The 18,570-nt window shown below is 45.6% G+C and overlaps 1 pseudogene; it reads left to right on the top strand.

Annotated features, from left to right (window-relative positions):
* Positions 1-299: 299 nt before the first annotated feature.
* Positions 300-18,570, top strand: part of LOC123121254 (uncharacterized) — a 32,416-nt pseudogene continuing 14,145 nt past the window's right edge.

Below are 18,570 nucleotides of genomic sequence, written 5' to 3'. Positions count from 1 at the left end.
GAAACAGAGCATATAGTACCACCTACCTAGAGCAGCAAAAGAGAAAGAGATGAAGCCAGAGGTAGGAGATGTGGGATCACTCACCGGAGAGGGAGGATGTGCGTGTCGTCATCTTGGTCCTTGTGGATGGCGTCCATGGACTAGAAGTGGGGTGACTTGAGAATCCACTCCCTTGAGATGGCTTGTTGTTGCCTGGTGAGGTCCGTCCATGGAGAACAGAGAAGCTTCATGAGCAGTTGAGCACACAGACACACACACAAAAAAGATAAGAGAAGGAGGATCTGGAATGTGAAACGGCCATGGGGATGGGGGTGCTTACCTTAGCTAGGAGCCGTGGAGGGGAAGGAGCACAGCAGGGTGAGACCATAGCGGCTCAGGTCGACGACGGCGCGTCGATGCCGCCGTGGATCTGGGCGCTGTCTCACCTCTCGCGCTCCGGGGGCGGGCGGTGGTTCCCCTTCTCGCCCCTGCACACGAGCATGCGGTGCGGCGGCGGCCGCTGGGCAAAGAAGACGACGGCGGCGTGGGGTTGGACCTGGACGGCGGCGGGGCTGGGAGGCGGGCGCGGTGCAGGGTTTGGAGGGGGAGAGAGAGAGGTGAGGGCGCGGCGCGCGTACGGGAGGAGGAGAAGGAGGACCGGCGGGGGATGCGGCGCAGCAAGGACCGTCCATGGCCGCCGCGGCGGGCAGGGCGGGACGGCGGGGCCGCGGTCATCGGCCACGGCCACGGCGAGCGGGACGGGCGGGGCGGGGCGGGGCGGTGGGGCGGGCGAGACGGCGGGGCGGCGGGACGGGCGAGACGGCAGGGCGGGACTGCGGGGCCGCGGTCATCGGCCACGGCCACGGCGAGCGGGACGGGCGGGGCGGGGCGGGGAGGTGGGGCGGGCGAGACGGCGGGGCGGCGGGACGGGCGAGACGGCAGGGCAGGGCGAGCGAGGCGGCGGGGCGAGCGGCTAGGGTTCTACGGGGAGCTGGTGAGATTTTATACCCTATAATGAAATGACTAAAATGCCCTCGGCGTGGCACGAGAATTACAGGCGGTGGCACGAGATCTTTTACAGCGGGAGGTAACTATTCATTGTAGCAGTGTTACCGGGTCGATCCAACGGCCGAGGTCCTCCAGTGGCCTGATCTGACGACTGAAAACGCATCAAACAAGAGATCCGACGGCCAAAAATCGCTGAGCTATGAGGAGACTCATGTTCTCCCTAGATACTTATATCAGAATTTATGACTTTGTTTCGTCGAGAATGCCAACATTGCCAACCATTTGTTTTTCTTGTGTTTGTGCTTGTGAATCATGAGGCCGGTGCTTTTGGTGAAACAATTAGTACTCTCAAGTTTGCGTACTCGTGTAGCCACCATAGAACTTTGTTTTCATCACTCGTGGTACACAAACTGTCTTTGTCAAATCGGCACGATGTTTTTCTAGGCTAACCTGATACAAAGGGAGTAGTTGATAAGGGAAGTGAAGCGGCACATCTGAGAGATGCCACAAACCGTATTAAGCTCGTGTTAATAAGGAAGATGAATGCAAGAGTAAGATCACCTCTTATTACCACCAGCTTGCGCTTCAAAACTTTCTGAGGTTGGATACATTACATTTTTTTTCTATCTGTTCTGTAAAAGTATTTTTTGCAACAGTTAGGGCATCTCTAACGGCGACCCGCAAATTTCATCCCGCATCCGTCCACGGACACGGATGCGCGAGCCGATCATCCAACGGTATCTTGTATATGTCCGCCAGTAAATGGTAATTTAAAATTCAAGTTTAGTCCGATCCCCACAGCGCGCCAGATCGCATGCCCGATCACAGACAAAAAGAGACAAGTATTCTTAATTTTTACATGCCTGAATCAAAAAAAACATCAGTCCGGCAGTCCATGCAATTTTCTGCCCTGCCGGACCAGTACCTAGCGATCTGCTCCCCGATTAAGGTGTCGTCGCCACCACGTAGGCAGCCTCCGCATCTCATTGTCCGCCGCTATCAAGGGATCTTTCTGCCGCTGCAACATCTAGTAGCGAACGGATTGCATAACCATTCTTGCGTCGGCATCAAAAGAGTCCAGATTCAAGGTCAACATCTTAGCGTCCTCCGCATTGGCGGCGATCTTCAACTTCTTTTCCTCGAGTGTGGCCTTCCTCTCTTCGGTCATGGTCCTCCTCTCTTCGAGCTTAAGCTTCTTGTTCGCGCCCCCATCAATAATTTGAACCTCTTTGCCTTTTTCTCCTCATTGAGGTTTGAGCGCTTCACGCATGCCTCCTCCTTCTTTGACAAGATATCCTCGAATCTCTCTACCAGCTTGGGCACCACACCTTCTCACTTCGCCCTCTCCTCCTCCCACTTCTTCCCTTGTAAAATTTTCTAACCTTCTTTGCTAGTTCTTCGGTTGGGTCAGTAGGGTCACCGGTTTCTTCCTCGGTGGCTTGGGCGGCCGTATTGGCTATGAAAAGGTTCCACTTCGGTTGCCCATTCAACTTCAACCAACAATATTAATGCATGGTGGTGAAGTTTTTCTTCTCCTAACTCATTGTACACCAAACAAGCACGAGAAGGATACAAAGTGAAACAATGTCAACAATGCATATCCGACTAGTGAGCAACAAAACTAAGGATGCCCGGCTAGTGAGAAACAAAACTAAGCATGTCCGGCTAGTGATCAACTTACTTGCTCGGTAATTTGTGCACCGCTAGGCCACTGTGCGATCAGATGCTTCAAGTGTCCGCAATACTTGGACACGACCTCTTGGATGGTGTACCACCGATGGTTGAGGGACTTTGATTCACGGTTGTGGATGACCGCGTCGAAGTAGGGGGCGAAATGCTTGTGTTCGTGGAACCAAATGTGAATGTTGTTCCAAAATGTTGTTCCCTTTTGCTCCATGCCGTGGATTGTATCGAGACTAGTGGCCAACCATGCATCGCACAACAACTCGTCCTTCCGCATGTTGAAGCTTTCTTCTCAACCCTTCTTCTTCGGATCGCCGGCTGTATCATTCGGATCATCGTCCTTGCCGACCTCCCCCTCCCCCTCCTCCTCCCCCTTCTGTTGCTGCTGTCTGACGGCCCAATGCTGCTCTTGCTGTGTGCCCACACCAGTCTGGGTGTAGGACTCCTGTTGCTGGTAGTTGCCAGACTGGGTAGGATCCGAGTCTTCCTCCTGCGCGTCCTCATAGCCACATTCTCCTCCTTCGCCTCCATCGTGGGTTATGTCGAGCATCTCCTTGTCCGGGTTGTCGTGCCGGATCCCCCGCTCTAGGCATTGTCGTGAACAGCGTGCAAGCACCCATATGCTCTCCGCCCGTCGTCTACGCCTGGACAAGCTGCGACGAAGAATACTCGGAGAGGAGCGGCATCGCGTTTACGCCGACGATGTAAAGCACCTTCCCGGCGAGGGTTCCGAGCTGCTTGGTGGCGTAGAAGTACGGAGGCTTGTAATGCTCCGACCACGGAGCCGTCTGTACTATGGGAGCACCCGTCTGGTCACCGCGCCCTCTGCCGCGACGTCCGCCATGACAAGCACGACCGCTGCCACTACCACCACCACCAACAAATCATCTGCTTCTTGGTTCTCCTCTTTTGCGGCCTTCGCCTTCACGTGGTGAGTTTGCCACGTAACCGAGCTGATCTTCCGGGCAAGCGTGATGCTCGGATCCTCCGGCACGTCCGCCACCTCCTTTTCATGCGTTGGCGGCGGAAGGAAGGAGAGGGTGGGACAAAAGCAACCCCCCCCCCCCTCCGCCGTTTGGTTTCAGTTTGCAGCAAAATCATGGACCGCGTTAGATGACTTTCGCGGTCTGGATGTATGCGGGCGGTTTGGGGTCGCCGTTGCAGATGCCCTTACTCAGGAACATTCAGATTCTTTCTCGCACAAGGAAACGGCCTAACTGATAAGTTGTTCTGCGTTTGCAGATCAGAAGCTCGTAGTCTTGAAAGCAGAGAAGGTTTCGCATCAGCAGGAAACTATATATACTTTAGTTCACGGGAGTTCAAGACTGTCTCCTCCAGTAGGAAGTTCATTCAAAAAAACAAATTGCACAGGTTACACCTTAATTTACAGTCAACTATTTGAATTCGACTGATCCTAGACCTAGATAGCCTTTTGTACAGGCAGTTAGTAGATTCATGAAGGTCTCTGAAGCAAAGGCAAGAGCGAAGCTTTTATCACGTTTGGTGTGGAGAGAAGATCCCAGTAATAAGCGGCATTGAGCGAGCAGTCCAATAGCAGCTTCCTTGGTCTATTCCCTGGATGGTGGGTGGGCTTTTGACCATCTGAGTTCCTGTGTCGTGTAGATATCAAACATGCATCATTGATATTAGTACATCCCAATTGCTTCTTGTGCAGCACTAGTAGAAAAGAGGACTTTGGTTCAGGCCGGGTCAGTCCATTAGTCCCGGTTCAGTCCAGAACCGGGACCAATGGGGGCACTGGTCCCGGTTCGTGAGGCCAGGGGCCTGCCGGGCCTCGTGGGGGCATTGGTCCCGGTTCATCTGGCCCCTTTGGTCCCGGTTTGTGGGACAAACCGGGACCAATGGGCCTCGCTCCTGGCCCACCACCATTGGTCCCGGTTGGTGGCTTGAACCGGGACAACAGGCTGCCCTTTAGTCCCGGTTCATGCCACAAACCGGGACCAATGAGGTGCCTATATATACCCCTCGCCCGCTAGCAGAGCACTCCAGTGCTCTGTTTCTTTTGGCCGGCGAGGGGAGGGCTTTGTGGTGCTCTAGCTCACCTCCTATGCACATGAGGTGTTCGATGAAATGCCCGAGCCACAGTAGTTAAGCTTTCTTCTCTCGAAGCTCGACCTCAAAGCTCCATTTTCCTCGAGATTTCTCTAGGTTTAGCGGCCCGTCACGTCCCATTCCCGTCTTCACCGCCGTCGATCGCCCGCGCCAATCTCGTCGCCGGCACCACCGTGGTGAGCCTCTTGTTCTTATCTTCTTTCTGAAAGAAAAAAAATTCTTACTTTAGATAGATACTTGTCTAATTTTCTTACTATTGTATTGCTTGTTATTATATAGTGCGATGGTTTTGGTATCCGCCCCCGTCGGCCCTCGTCCTGTCTATGATTTGGATGTGGTATATATTATCTTTATAACTATTGGTTCATTTATTGTTTATGAAAATTATGCCGACCAACGTGACATAGATTTTATTTATCTAGGAGGTATGTGAACCGGAAATTCCAACCGACCCTATTGTCGAGAGGTTAAATTTAGTTGAAGAAGAAAACAATTTCTTGAAGGAAAAAATAAAAAAAATTGAGGAGGAGAAGATGATATTGGAGTTGCATGTTGCGGATGTCGTCGATGATCACAAGATCAAGATGGATGCAATGCGCTTGAAGATTAGAAAGATTAGAAAATATGCCATTCATACCGAGGCTTGGTATCATTATGCCGTTGGATCAATTGTTACCTTGGTTGCGATTATTACCGCATTTGTTTTCGCATTGAAATGTTTTACATAGTTTCAATGTATGGTTTAATTAATTAGATGCTCTGAAGAGCTATATGTTGTTAGATGAGAACTATGTATGTACTTTGGTTTTAATGTGATGATGAACTTCTATTAATTTGGTCACTTAATTATCTATTCATGATGTTTTGTAATGGTTTTTGACACACTTAATTATATATAATGCACGCAGATGAACCGGCAATGGATGTACGGTGACAGACACACCTCCGAGTACATTAAGGGCGTGCATGATTTTTTCGAAGTGGCTGAGGCAAACAAGCAGAATGGTTTTATGTGTTGTCCATGCCCTACATGTGGGAATACGAAGTCTTACTCTGACCGGAAAATCCTTCACACCCACCTGCTTTACAAGGGTTTCATGCCACACTATAATGTTTGGACGAGGCACGGAGAAATAGGGGTTATGATGGAAGACGGCGAAGAAGAAGAGGACGATGACAACTATGTGCCCCCTGAATACGGTGATGCTGCAACGGGGGAAGCTGCTGAAGATCAAGAGGAACCAGACGATGTGCCCAATGATGCTGCAACGGGGGAAGCTGCTGAAGATCAAGAGGAACCAGTGCCCGATGATGATGATCTCCGCCGGGTCGTTGTCGATGCAAGGACGCAATGCGAAAGTCAAAAGGAGAAGCTGAAGTTCGATCGCATGTTAGAGGATCACAAAAAAAGGTTGTACCCAAATTGCGAAGATGGCAACACAAAGCTCGGTACCGTACTGGAATTGCTGCAGTGGAAGGCAGAGAATGCTGTGCCTGACAAAGGATTTGAGAAGCTATTGAAAATATTGAAGAAGAAGCTTCCAAAGGATAAAGAATTGCCCGACAGTACATACGCAGCAAAGAAGGTCGTATGCCCTCTAGGATTGGAGGTGAAAGCAAAGAAACATCCACCTCCGGAGGAGAAGGTAGATCCGGTGAAAGCAAAGCGCACTCTGGCTGCCCTGACAAAACCACCAAATTCTCCGCCGAGAGGCAACTATGAGCGCATTATTGCAAAGACATTTGCCGAAGCGGAGCGGTCGGGAAGTACTGTCAGTGATCAAAGGTTAAAAGAACGACGAGCTGGGGAAAAAATTGCCCAGCTCGGCGAACAAGCGAACCAATCGTGCCCCCCCCCCCCCGCTCAAGGTGTCTAGCGACATCGTCGCTGCAGATCCGAGGATGGTGCCCGGTTATAGCAATCTTGGAGATTACCTGCCCGACGATGTACATTATGAAATCTTGGAGGTGGACGAACACAAATACCATTACGGGAAGCCTCTCGTCAAAGATGAAAGATCTCTAACAACGATGATGCGAAGATTACATGATTGGTACATGAAAACCTGCAGAGAGTATGGAGGGAGGAATACTTTGACGCTGAGAGTTAAACCGGAGCATGACCTCGTTGGAATTGAACTGTTGAATGTTCCATTTGAGGAGTTCTTCCAGTTTTTCAATCAAAAGGCCCTCGATAAATCAACGATCACTTGCTACTGTCTGTAAGTAGTACTACTTCTGTCATTAAGTCTCTCTATATAGGTCAGCTCTTTCATTGCATGTATTTATAATTATCCTCACTATATTATGCAGATTGAAGATCGCCGAATTGAAGAAAAGACAAATTGGGGATATTGGGTTCATTAACACAAATCTCATAGATGCAACTGAGGTTAAATATCATGCCAAAAATACCGAGGCCAACTTGCTACGATCGTTGGTAATAAATAGAAACAAAGATATAATACTCTTTCCTTACAACTTCAAGTGAGTGTTACTGTCTTGTGCATATTCGGTTTCCCTTATTAGTCCAGGTTATAGTAATGTAATTGATGACTTATGCATGCGTCCGCAGCTTCCACTATATTCTCCTAGAGATTAAGCTTGAGCAAGCAGTAGTAACCGTCTTAGACTCGAGACGAAAAGATCTCCAGGACTATGCCGACATGACTCAAATGCTCGAGAAGTAAGTTAAATCGATCATTATCCACCATATCAGCAACTTTGTTCATTTCCTGATATCAAGTAATTGTTTTCTTTGTCTGGCAGGGTTTGGAGAAAATTCACCAAAAAAGCTCCGGGACTGCCGAAGAAGCTGCAATTTAGACACCCAAAAGTAAGTACTATAGTAGCATGTTCCGCGTATCTCCTAGTGATTCAAGCGCTAGTTTCATCAATAACATTTAGCATGCTTGCTTATCAGTTTGATTGACATCTATTTCTTGTAAAGTGGCTGTGGCAGGAACCCAGGAATAATTACTGTGGATACTACATTTGCGAGTCCATCCGCTACACGACCTGTGAGCGGGGCTACTCTGACGAACAATATGAAGTGCGTAAGCAATAATATTCATAATTTTATTTTATTACCATCATTTGTGTGTCGAGTTTCATTTATTCATATATATATGTATTGACCCCCTTCTTCAAATTAGATCTTTCGGATGCGGGATGAACTCCTAGCACCAGATCGTATGCGAGCAATTCAAGAGGAATTGGCGGCATTCTTCCTTGACCACGTGATCGCTGAAAACGGAGAATACTATGTGGACCCTGTGTCCTTACAATTTAATTAGGAGATTATATTGTAAGAGATAATTATTGTATATATGTAGCCGGTAGTGTCGGATAGATATACGAGAACTTGTTGTTCGACCAATCTCTCGAAGAAGGAGAGGTGGTTGATATCACTTCTCTCTGTATGCATATGTTCATGACGATCTTCTGTTTCCTTCATTTGCTTAATTACTAGCTAGCGTGTCTAGTCCTCTCCATACGTATATAGTACGTAGCGTCGACCAAGCACGGAGATAAGAGAGGACACTTCTATCTAGCTAGCTAACACAATATATGAAACACCTAAAATAACCCCCCAAAACCCCCAACCCCCCCCCCCCTAAAAAAACAAAAACTTCAGCCACTGAAATGCTGACGCGTGGATGCCTATTGGTCCCGGTTAGTGCCATCAACCGGGACCAAAGGCCCTCCTGCCTGGGCTCGCCGCACCGGCCACGTGGAGGCCCATCTGTCCCGGTTCATGTAAGAACCGGGACTAAAGGGTTAGGGCATTAGTAACGACCCTTTAGTCCCGGTTCAAAAACCGGGACAAAAGGCCCTTACCAACCCGGACAATAGGCCCTTTTTCTACTAGTGCAGGTATGCAGCAATCTACAAGAAATTCGATAATGTGCAAGTATTGCTATATTTTAGCTCATTGTGTAGTGTTCATGGTCATCTATATCTACCCAAAACCGACACTATCATCAAGAATATTTCTAGACTACAACTAATAAATGCAAGTTGGCGGGCCTGCATGTGCTGTAATTTTACTCACTTCAATTCAACATAAATATACATGGTATTGGATCATAGTAGATGTGAGAATGTTATAGGAAAAAAAATTGTTATAGCGTTCCCTGCTTCTGTTTCAATCGGTGGTTCGATCTGCACCGCCCTTTGACTCCTCATGGTAGCTGCTGTCTCCACCTTCCCTTAACTCCCTAATGAAGGAATGCCCGACACATTAGACTAGACTACTGGATCCAGGTTCATAGATCATCATAAGTGGTACCTCTCCAATGCAACAATTTGTATGCTTATTTGAAACTTATAACTTGCATATCTCTACCTATAATATTAAAGGGAGGATTGTTTCTTCATTCTTTTTGGTTTATGGTGGGACCGAGATTAGTTTTCGTACGTCTGACCAGTCGTTTTTCGTCCGCCCCGATCTGCTTCTGCCAAAAAAATCGCACACGCACAGAGACGAGCCGCGATGGGCCGGCCCACTAGCGGATGCTGTACCAACACCTAGCCCGAGTGAAAAAAAAGCCAAGAAAAAAAATTAAGCGCCACGCTCGACGTATCAGAGTGCTAGCCACTGGACTAAACCTTACATCATGTTTATGTTGCAGCGCGACATCCTAAATTAGCGACCAGAGTGCCAGACACTAAGAGCAAAAAGGATAACATTTTTTAAGTAAATATATTTAAGAACGCGAATAATTTAGCAAATTTGTAAACAAAAAATTGAAACTCGAATATATTTTTCACAAAGAACAATATTTCTCTTTTTAATTTTTTTTGAAACCTGAACATTTTTTAAAACACAATTTTTTTTTAAAACCATGAGGTACTATAGCAAACATTTTTCTGAATTTGAGAACATTTTCTAAAAACACAAATATATTTTGAAATTTAAATTTGAAAAAGCAAACATTTTTTTCAAATATGAACAGTTTTTGAAAACTGGGAGGTACTGTAGCTAACACTTTCTAATTTGTACCTACTAATAAAGAAAGGTGCAGTTCTCTGATTCGGTCTGTCCATCACATAGGATTTTTCATCCGTCTCGCACAAGGGCCACACAAGTGAAAGAAAAAAATGCCTTTTGTTCCCCGTGAAAGAAAAAAACGCTTAGCTTTTTTTATTCCTCAGTGTGTTTGTTTTTATGAATGTCGGGTGTCTTGCTCGGCCTCAGTCTGCGTTGTGGCCCAGCGAAGCCAGCCCAAGGTAGGCGAGGCAAAAATATTAGTTCTCGTTTTGAATCAAACTAGCGGCCTCCCTCGTGTAGGTAAATTCATCGCAACCGATCGACCTAGATCAACGTTTGTGTTTAGGTGAAGGTTGCTCTGTCTATTAAATAGCCTCACCTTGGTTGCTTACAGATAATCCCTTCCGTTGATATACTTTTTTGAGTTTTAAGGTATCAAGGAGCTGACTTGGGAAGCAATAAGCTAAGAGTAAGGAACGACTTGACAAAAAAAATAAAGGAGGGAAATTTATTTGAGACAACTACATGTCAAATGACATGAGCTGGTAAAGGAATGAAGAACTAGGAGAGAGAGAAATAAAAAGGAAGAGGAGAACTTTTTTTAGGGCTAGGAAGAGGAGAATTAGACCTAAGATGGAAGAAAGATACATGGTGGATTATTAATAGGTGATGGGCTGGAATCCAAACATACACGTGACATGGAAAGATACATGGTGGACCAAACGGTGATGGGCTGGAATTGAAAACATGAGACATGGTATAGAAATAAAAAGGAAGGGAAGAATTAGACGTGACAGGTTCTTAGGAAAACTAGACGTAACATGGAAGGTTTCATGGTGGGGGGCTAGAAGGATTCATGAGACTACGTACTAAAGGAGGAATATGTATTGGAAGCGCTGATAAAATAACGGTAAAAGGAATTTAATCGTAAAAAATGTAATTTTTAATAACATTATCATGAGGATTAAGAAAATAAAATGCCCACAGATGTATTGTTTTAGTTCAATTTATTAAACTAGGGATATGGTACGAACCTTTTTCTCCGTCGCGTCTTCACGTACGACTAGCCTCGCTCGGCTCAGCGACACCCGTCATAATGCATGAGGAGTCCAACTAAGGATTCACGGTCTATCTAACACAAACTACTCAATTTACATGATAATACGGACATATATTAAGTGTAGTGCTTTTCCCTATTATATTAGACGAATGTAAAAAAATTGTGTTCATCGCTCTTTATCTCGCAGGACACGAAGGAGGCTCAACGATCCAGCTATTGGACCTGGCCAACATTGATTACTGACAACTGGTACCATGACCACTTGCCACGAGGACGACAAAGAGGACAAGCGGGAACATGGGTCTGATGTCATATTGAAATGAAGGATGTGGACCTGAGGGTGAGATATTAGTCATGTGTTGTTTTGTTAGGGGCATAAGGGTGAGACTTCTAGGCATGTTCAATGGGCAAGGGTGTGTGGGGGCTGTTTACCCCCGTTGCAACGCACGGGCATGTTTTCTAGTGTATTATATATTTGTTGTTCATTCTCTTTGTGCCAAATTGGCAGCAAACATGACCTATCTATGTAGACAATTGCAGAATTTTTGATTGGAGAAACGATCCCCAATTTATAGGAACTTTTCAGTTCATTTGCTATTTATAGTCAACCGTGAAAAGAATTGACTGGATTGTATTGAGAGGCTGATATATGGCAACGCCTAAATCTGTTCATGGGCAGCCCGGCCCAACCACCTGGCCCGAAAAGCCCATGCCGTTCGGGCTTGCCTCTTAGGCCGAGCTCAGCCTTCCATTTCTCACCTTTTCGGTTCGGGCTTTCGGCTTCGAGCGTAGAATGGCAAACTGCATTCGGGGCGGGCTTGAAAAATCACATGGAGTGAGTGAGTAAGAGAGAGAGGGGGGGAGCCGAGTGAGAGCGTTAAATAAAACCCTTAAATCTGTAAAAACAATATGTGATTAGTCGCGGATGTTTAATTGGATTTAATCTATTTGCATTGATGCCTTAAATTGGGGTAGATAATTAGATTTTTCACTCTAGTGTTCTTAAATCTTATGCTTCACATAACCTTATTTTGGTTATTTCATTTGCATTAAGATTTCCCCGCCACATTCCCCATTTCTTTTCTAGGCTTCTCGTCCGGCGTCCAGCAGCCGGCTTCCTCTCCTCCGCTCCGCGGCCACCCCCATCTTCCTCGACCGGCCGCCGCCGGAGCTCGACCGAGACGACGGGCCGCCGCAGGAGCTCAACCAAGACGACGGACGCCGCAGGAGCTCTACCCCGGCACCGCCTTCGCCGTCTCTCTTCTTTCGCTCAGCCTCCCTGTGCCCGCCGGCTCGACCACGGCGAACGACTCCCCAGCCGTCCGACTGTGAGGTAAAAAAACCCCAACTTTTGTCATGTGTACATGCCCCCGTACCTCTGGGTTGCCAAATTTCCGACCACCCTTTGCTTCTGATTGCGTTATTCTAGGTGCCCTCTCCAATGCGTTGACTGATTTGTACTGAAGCGCATGGCCAATACCCGGTCAGGAGGAGGGGCGAACAATGAGGGAGCAGTGGAAGGGAGTCCAGAAGCTTGTCCACACGTGAAACAAGCGATGAGCCCAAGCCAAACCTCAGGAGGTTGAGCCCAGAAACAAATGGAAAGGATCCCATTGTGTTGACCACCACCAGTTCTGCCGCCACACCAGTTTCGCAGACATCTCTGAGGGGCAGGAGCAACCCCAGCACACCTGATTCCCTGAAATCGTCAGCAAGGAAGCTAAAAGGGTCGACGAGGAAGGCCGGAACCCCCAAAACGTCCGACAGATTAAAGAAAAGCACCATTTCAGCTTCTGCTGCTTCAAATGGAGTTCCTCCTAGTCCAGTGGCTGCTCTCGAAATAACCGTAAAAAGACAAATTGATGAACATAACTCAGCCAAGAATAAGCATCATGCTTCCGAGGGTGGTACGGGTACCAGGCCATTGAAGCAGCAGAAAAGGCTTACCACGGAAGACAATGGCTCTGTTTTGAGGTATGAAGAAAGTGGCGCACATGAAGAAGATAACCAGGCACATTTAAGTCAAGTCGTCAATGAATTTTGTGAAGGCTATACTTCTGGTCGGTGTCAAGCTCTCGAGGTGATATTGGAGACAGATGGCTCGAAAACTGATGTTGAAAAATCTGCTCCCATTTCAGAGGTTTGCTCAACCATCTTCTATTCTTGAGTTGTTGGTTTCTTGATTCTACTCTTTGTGAAATCAAGGTGCTGCTGTAAGTACCAGTCCTCTCTGCCTTCATCCTTTATAGGTCTTAACCCTGGAGTAGCAAAATCGAATTAAATAACATATTCTGGTAACAGAGTAATATGTTCTTTCGTTGCTCCTAGATCACATATCACCTCTTGTGCTTAAATTATTACAGCTCTTGACCTTACATTATTACAAAGCATTACTGTAAGTATCATTGTTATTTTCCTTCATCCTTTATATGTCGTAAGTCTCGAGTAGCAAAATAGAAGTAAATAACTGAACACATATTACTGTAATACATCAAAATGTTCTTTATTTGCACCTAATTATCTCATATAACGTCTTGAGCTTCTTACTTTATTACAACCTATGCAGGACGCATTGTCCACCTGACAGGATACCCTGTATAGTTTCCTTTTAGCAACTTGAATTCCTATTAAGCATATGCTTGGTTTTTTGTGTAACATCCTTGTTGCTTCAATATGTTGGCTTGTTATTTGCAATGCTGCTTTTCTTTCTCTTATCATCCTACCATCTGTATCAAAGGACTTGATTACATTATCAAGTCTTGTACAGGCACATATGACTGCTGTTCATAACTAAATATTGTGGTTGAAAGCTGTCCTGCAATGGATGCTCTAGAGCCAACTGATAACTGTTCAGAACTCACACTTCCTGTTGCAATGGCCCGGAAAGTGGACTCATCAAAATTTGTGGAGTATTGGGTTCCTGCTCGCCTTTCACGAGTGCAACTAGAAATGTACTGTTATACCTTACTTTCAAACTCACCAGCGCTTCAATCACATCCAAAAACTGACAGTGTTGGTGCTCTTCGCAGCATTCTTGTATCCCTCCGGAAGGTTAGCTGTTAAAATTTTCTGAGCATGCATGATACCTTTTTATCTCAGTAGGGAGCTAGACAGAAACTGCAATGGTACTCATTGTGCATAGCTAACTGTCTTTACCAATCTTATCATGCAACAGTGCTGCGACCACCCTTATCTAGTAGATGAAATGCTGCAAGCCTCACTAACCAAGGGCGACCCAGTAAGTGATATCGTAGATATTGGAGTGCGTGCAAGTGGCAAGCTACTGCTTCTTGACAAAATGCTCCAAGAAATCAAGGAAAAAAGGCAGAGAGTTCTTATCCTCTCCCAGGTGAGCGTTTTGTGGTGCCATGCCTCAAATAACCTCTTACTTCCATTATTTAATTTTGGCCCAATTTATGTAGTAATGTCTGTTATGTGTGATTCATTACTAGTTCTTGTATCTAGAGAGTTGGCAAGCATTACGTCCTCAAAGCATGCATTATTTATTTTTGGCAACTGAAGCATGCGATGATTTCCCTTGCTTATTTGTCAATGTTATGCACAAGTGTTATCAACTAATTATATGAGGAAAAATTTCAAGCTGTCTTTGCTCTTTGGTACATTTTGTCAAATTATTAGTAATAACATATGGGTATCACTTAACTCAGTCGCAAAATCAAGAGCTGCAGAAAGACCGGTGATGTTTCACTTTAGTACAGTTATGCACATAAGAATTCCGCAGCATGGAGTAACTAGACATTGATTTAGTTTGACAGTTTAAACACCAAAGAAATTCTTGCGCGGCACTTCACTCTCTCCATTGGTAACTCTTGTGTCCTTTGCAGCAACGGGCAGTAGAAAATCAGCATCTGTCTTTCCTTTAGATGCCCCTTTAATGTCAATTGTTGGACCAAGCTTGGCATTCAGTGGGGCAGACCGGCAGAGAAACGGTATCAAAGACATGCTGCACCATCGTACTGCTGCTTCCTCGGGAAATAGATTCTTAGGCATCTTCGTTATGGCCTGTTGGCTTATATCTGGAAACATAGAACACACAGATTTTTAGCAGAGTAGCCCCTATTAGACTATAGCTCATCCTGAAAGAAGTCCATGTTCAATCCTTTAGATTTAAGGAGGCATCTCTGACCCTCGTCAGGGTTGCTCCCTCGTAGTCAGAGTCTTTCTCAGTCTTGTGTTCTTACTTGAACAACCCCCTCACCCCCAGTGGTGTCTATATGAAATGCATGGTTGATCCTGCAGAAAGCTGACACATCTGCACTTGTTCTAAAATTTATCTTTTTTGTGTACAATGCACATATGGTTCACTTCAGAAACAACATTATGCAAGCACATATTCTAACATCTTGGCGTCGGTTAAAAAAACATGTGGGTACATTTTTCAAAATGTAAAAATGTTACTTTTCAAGCACCATGTGTACTTTTTAATTGCTGACGGGTATATCCCTTACTAAGATCATTGTTTGGTAGTTTCTGATTCATCATTGTTAGAATTAAATATCATGATCTTTTGGAAAGGTTTCTCAAGCTTATCAGGGCAATATGATGGTACTTTCTTCTATGTGCAGTTTTGTGACGGGGCTGGCTATCAAATGGGTGACATTTTGGATGATTTTGTCCGTCAAAGCTTTGGTTTTGAGTCATTTGAACGCGTGAAGCATGGTTTCTGTTTACCAAATAAAGAGGGTGCAATGAGTATGTTCAATGACACGACCAAGGGCCGGTTTATTTTCTTGATTGATAGTCGTGCATGTGTCCCAAGCATTAAACTATCATCAGTTGATGTCATCATCATATATTGTAGTGATTGGAATCCCACAAATGACTTGAGAGTCCTCCGGAAGATCAGCATAGAGTCACAATCTGAATGCGTGCCCATTTTTCGTTTGTATTCGTCTTGTACAGTGGAGGAAAAGGCTCTTATACTTGCAAAGCATGATCGTACATTTGATGGCAGTGTCCAGAATATAACGCCTATCCTGAGCCATTCTCTGCTTAGTTTTTTTTTCGAAAAGGGGGATTTCCCCGGCCTCTGCATCAGAGTGATGCATACGGCCATCTTATTAATGAAATAAAAGGTTCCAACAAGGTTCCAAAGTCTCCGACTGAAAAGAAATAAAAAGACAGCTCACACAGAGCTACAGAGGCTGGACACACAGACTAGCCAAGGTAAGACGCCACAACCGGCTGGCTAAAAATAGATAGGTAAACTAATTGCATATCCTATTACATGACCGCCATCCAAACCGGTTGAAGATATCCCGAGCTACCATCTCCCAGCGGATAAATCCAGTAACCAAATGCTCCCTGGCCTCCATCGGAGTGAGTAGCGACCATGAACGGATCACAGCCGTGGCTCGGAAAATAACCTGCAAAAAGTGAATACGTGATGTTCTGTTAAAAACCAAATCATTTCTGCAAGTCCAGATAGTCCACAACAAAGCGCAAACTCCAACACGAATATGTCTCGCTAATTCAGGCTCAATCCCAGTGAGCCATGTCCCAAATAACGTAGTGACAGAATTCGGTGGAGTAATATTAAAAGCAATGTGAACCGTCCGCCAAAGTACTCGGGCAAACGGGCAATCAAAAAAGAGATGCTTGATCGTCTCGTCCCGATCACAGAAGCTACACCTCGTAGGTCCTGTCCAATTACGCTTAATCAAGTTATCCTTGGTTAAAATAACCTGTTTATGGACAAACCACATAAACACTTTTATCTTCAAGGGAACTTTGACAGCCCAAACATGTTTGGAGGTAGGAATGGAGCTCGAGTTAATTACATCAATATACATTGATTTAACCGTGAATACTCCAGACCTAGTCAGTTTCCAGCGTAATTCATCGGGTTGTTGAGAAAGATGGACATCCATTAGTCTCCGAACTAGACGGAGCCAATCTTCCCAGCGATTGCCCACTAACGACCGTCTGAACTGAATATTAAGGGGGATGGATTGAAACACCGTAGCAACGAAAACCTCACGTCGTTGAACAATGCGATATAAAGACGGATATTGAATGGCCAAGGGTGTCTCGCCGAGCCAAGTATCCTCCCAGAAGCGTGTACTAACGCCGTTGCCAATGACAACCTTTGTCCTATTAAACAAAGATTGTTTAACTTTCATCAGGCCTTTCCAGAAAGGCGAGTCAGTTGGCCTGACTGTGACCTGGGACAAGGACTTAGTCTGGAGATACTTGCTGCGAAGGATTTGTGCCCACATGGCATCAGTCTCAAAAGAAAGCTTCCACAGCCACTTGCTGAGAAGACATCTGTTCTTAACTTCAAGATTCTCAATACCAAGACCCCCTTGGTCTTTCGGTCTACAGATGATATCCCATTTTGCAAGTCTGTATTTTCTTTTTAGATCATCACCCTGCCAGAAGAAACGCGATCGATAAAAGTCCAGTCTTTTCCTAACACCTACTGGGACTTGAAAGAACGATAAGAGAAACATAGGCATACTTGTGAGCACCGAATTAATCAGAATTAATCGGCCTCCATATGACATGAGCTTGCCTTTCCAACAACTCAGTTTCTTCTCAAACCGGTCTTCGATGCACTTCCATTCTCTATTCGTCAGCTTTCTATGGTGGATTGGAATACCTAGGTAAGAGAAAGGTAATTCCCCCAAATCGCACCCAAACAATTGCCTATAAGCCTCCTGTTCGTCTTTGGCTCTACCAAAGCAGAACAGCTCGCTCTTATGAAAGTTAATTTTTAACCCGGTCAATTGTTCGAAGAGGCATAACACCAGCTTCATATTTCTCGCCTTGGCCAGGTCATGCTCCATAAAGATGATTGTATCATCAGCGTACTGAAGGATGGATACACCTCCATCAACCAGATGAGGTACCAAGCCACCCACTTGACCATTCTCCTTAGCCCTTCCTATCAAGATGGCTAACATATCAACCACAATGTTAAACAAGATAGGGGACATCGGATCTCCTTGTCTAAGGCCTTTATGTGTCTGGAAGTAATGACCAATATCGTCATTCACTTTAATTCCCACACTCCCTTTTTGCGTAAATGATTCAACCTGGCGTCGCCAGGCTTCATCAAAACCTTTCATACGCAGTGCCTGCTGGAGAAATGGCCATTTAACCTTATCATACGCTTTCTCGAAATCCACCTTAAAAATGACACCATCTAACTTCTTGGAGTGGATTTCATGGAGCGTTTCATGAAGGACAACCACCCCTTCAAGGATGTTCCTGTCCGGCATGAAGGCAGTTTGGGAGTGCTGCACCACAGAATGCGCAATCTGTGTGAGCCTATTAGTCCCGACCTTGGTGAATATTTTAAAACTAACATTGAGTAGGCAGATCGGCCTGAACTGCTCAATTCTCACAGCATCCGTCTTCTTAGGAAGCAGTGTGATAGTTCCAAAATTCAAGTGAAATAATTGAAGCTGTCCCGAGAACAGATCATGAAACATAGGTAGCAAATCCCCCTTAATAATATGCCAGCACTTTTTGTAGAACTCTACCGGAAATCCATCCGGTCCGGGAGCCTTATTATTTTTCAACTGTGCTATAGCATCAAACACCTCCTTCTCCGAAAACGGGGCAACCAGAATATCGTTTTCAGCAGCCGAGAGTTGAGGCACATCCTCAGTTCTGGACTCATCGAGAGATACACAACTATCCTCCGGAGGTCCAAATAACTGCCTATAATATTCGGTTATATATGTTTTTAGGTTATCCTGTCCTAAAATAGTGCCCTCATCTTGTTCAAGCTGAAATATTCTCTTCT

This window comes from Triticum aestivum, chromosome 5D (assembly GCF_018294505.1).
Source record: "Triticum aestivum cultivar Chinese Spring chromosome 5D, IWGSC CS RefSeq v2.1, whole genome shotgun sequence".
Lineage (NCBI taxonomy): Eukaryota > Viridiplantae > Streptophyta > Magnoliopsida > Poales > Poaceae > Triticum > Triticum aestivum.
The sequence above is the reverse complement of the archived record's forward strand: the minus strand, read 5'-3'. Positions and strand labels throughout refer to the sequence as shown.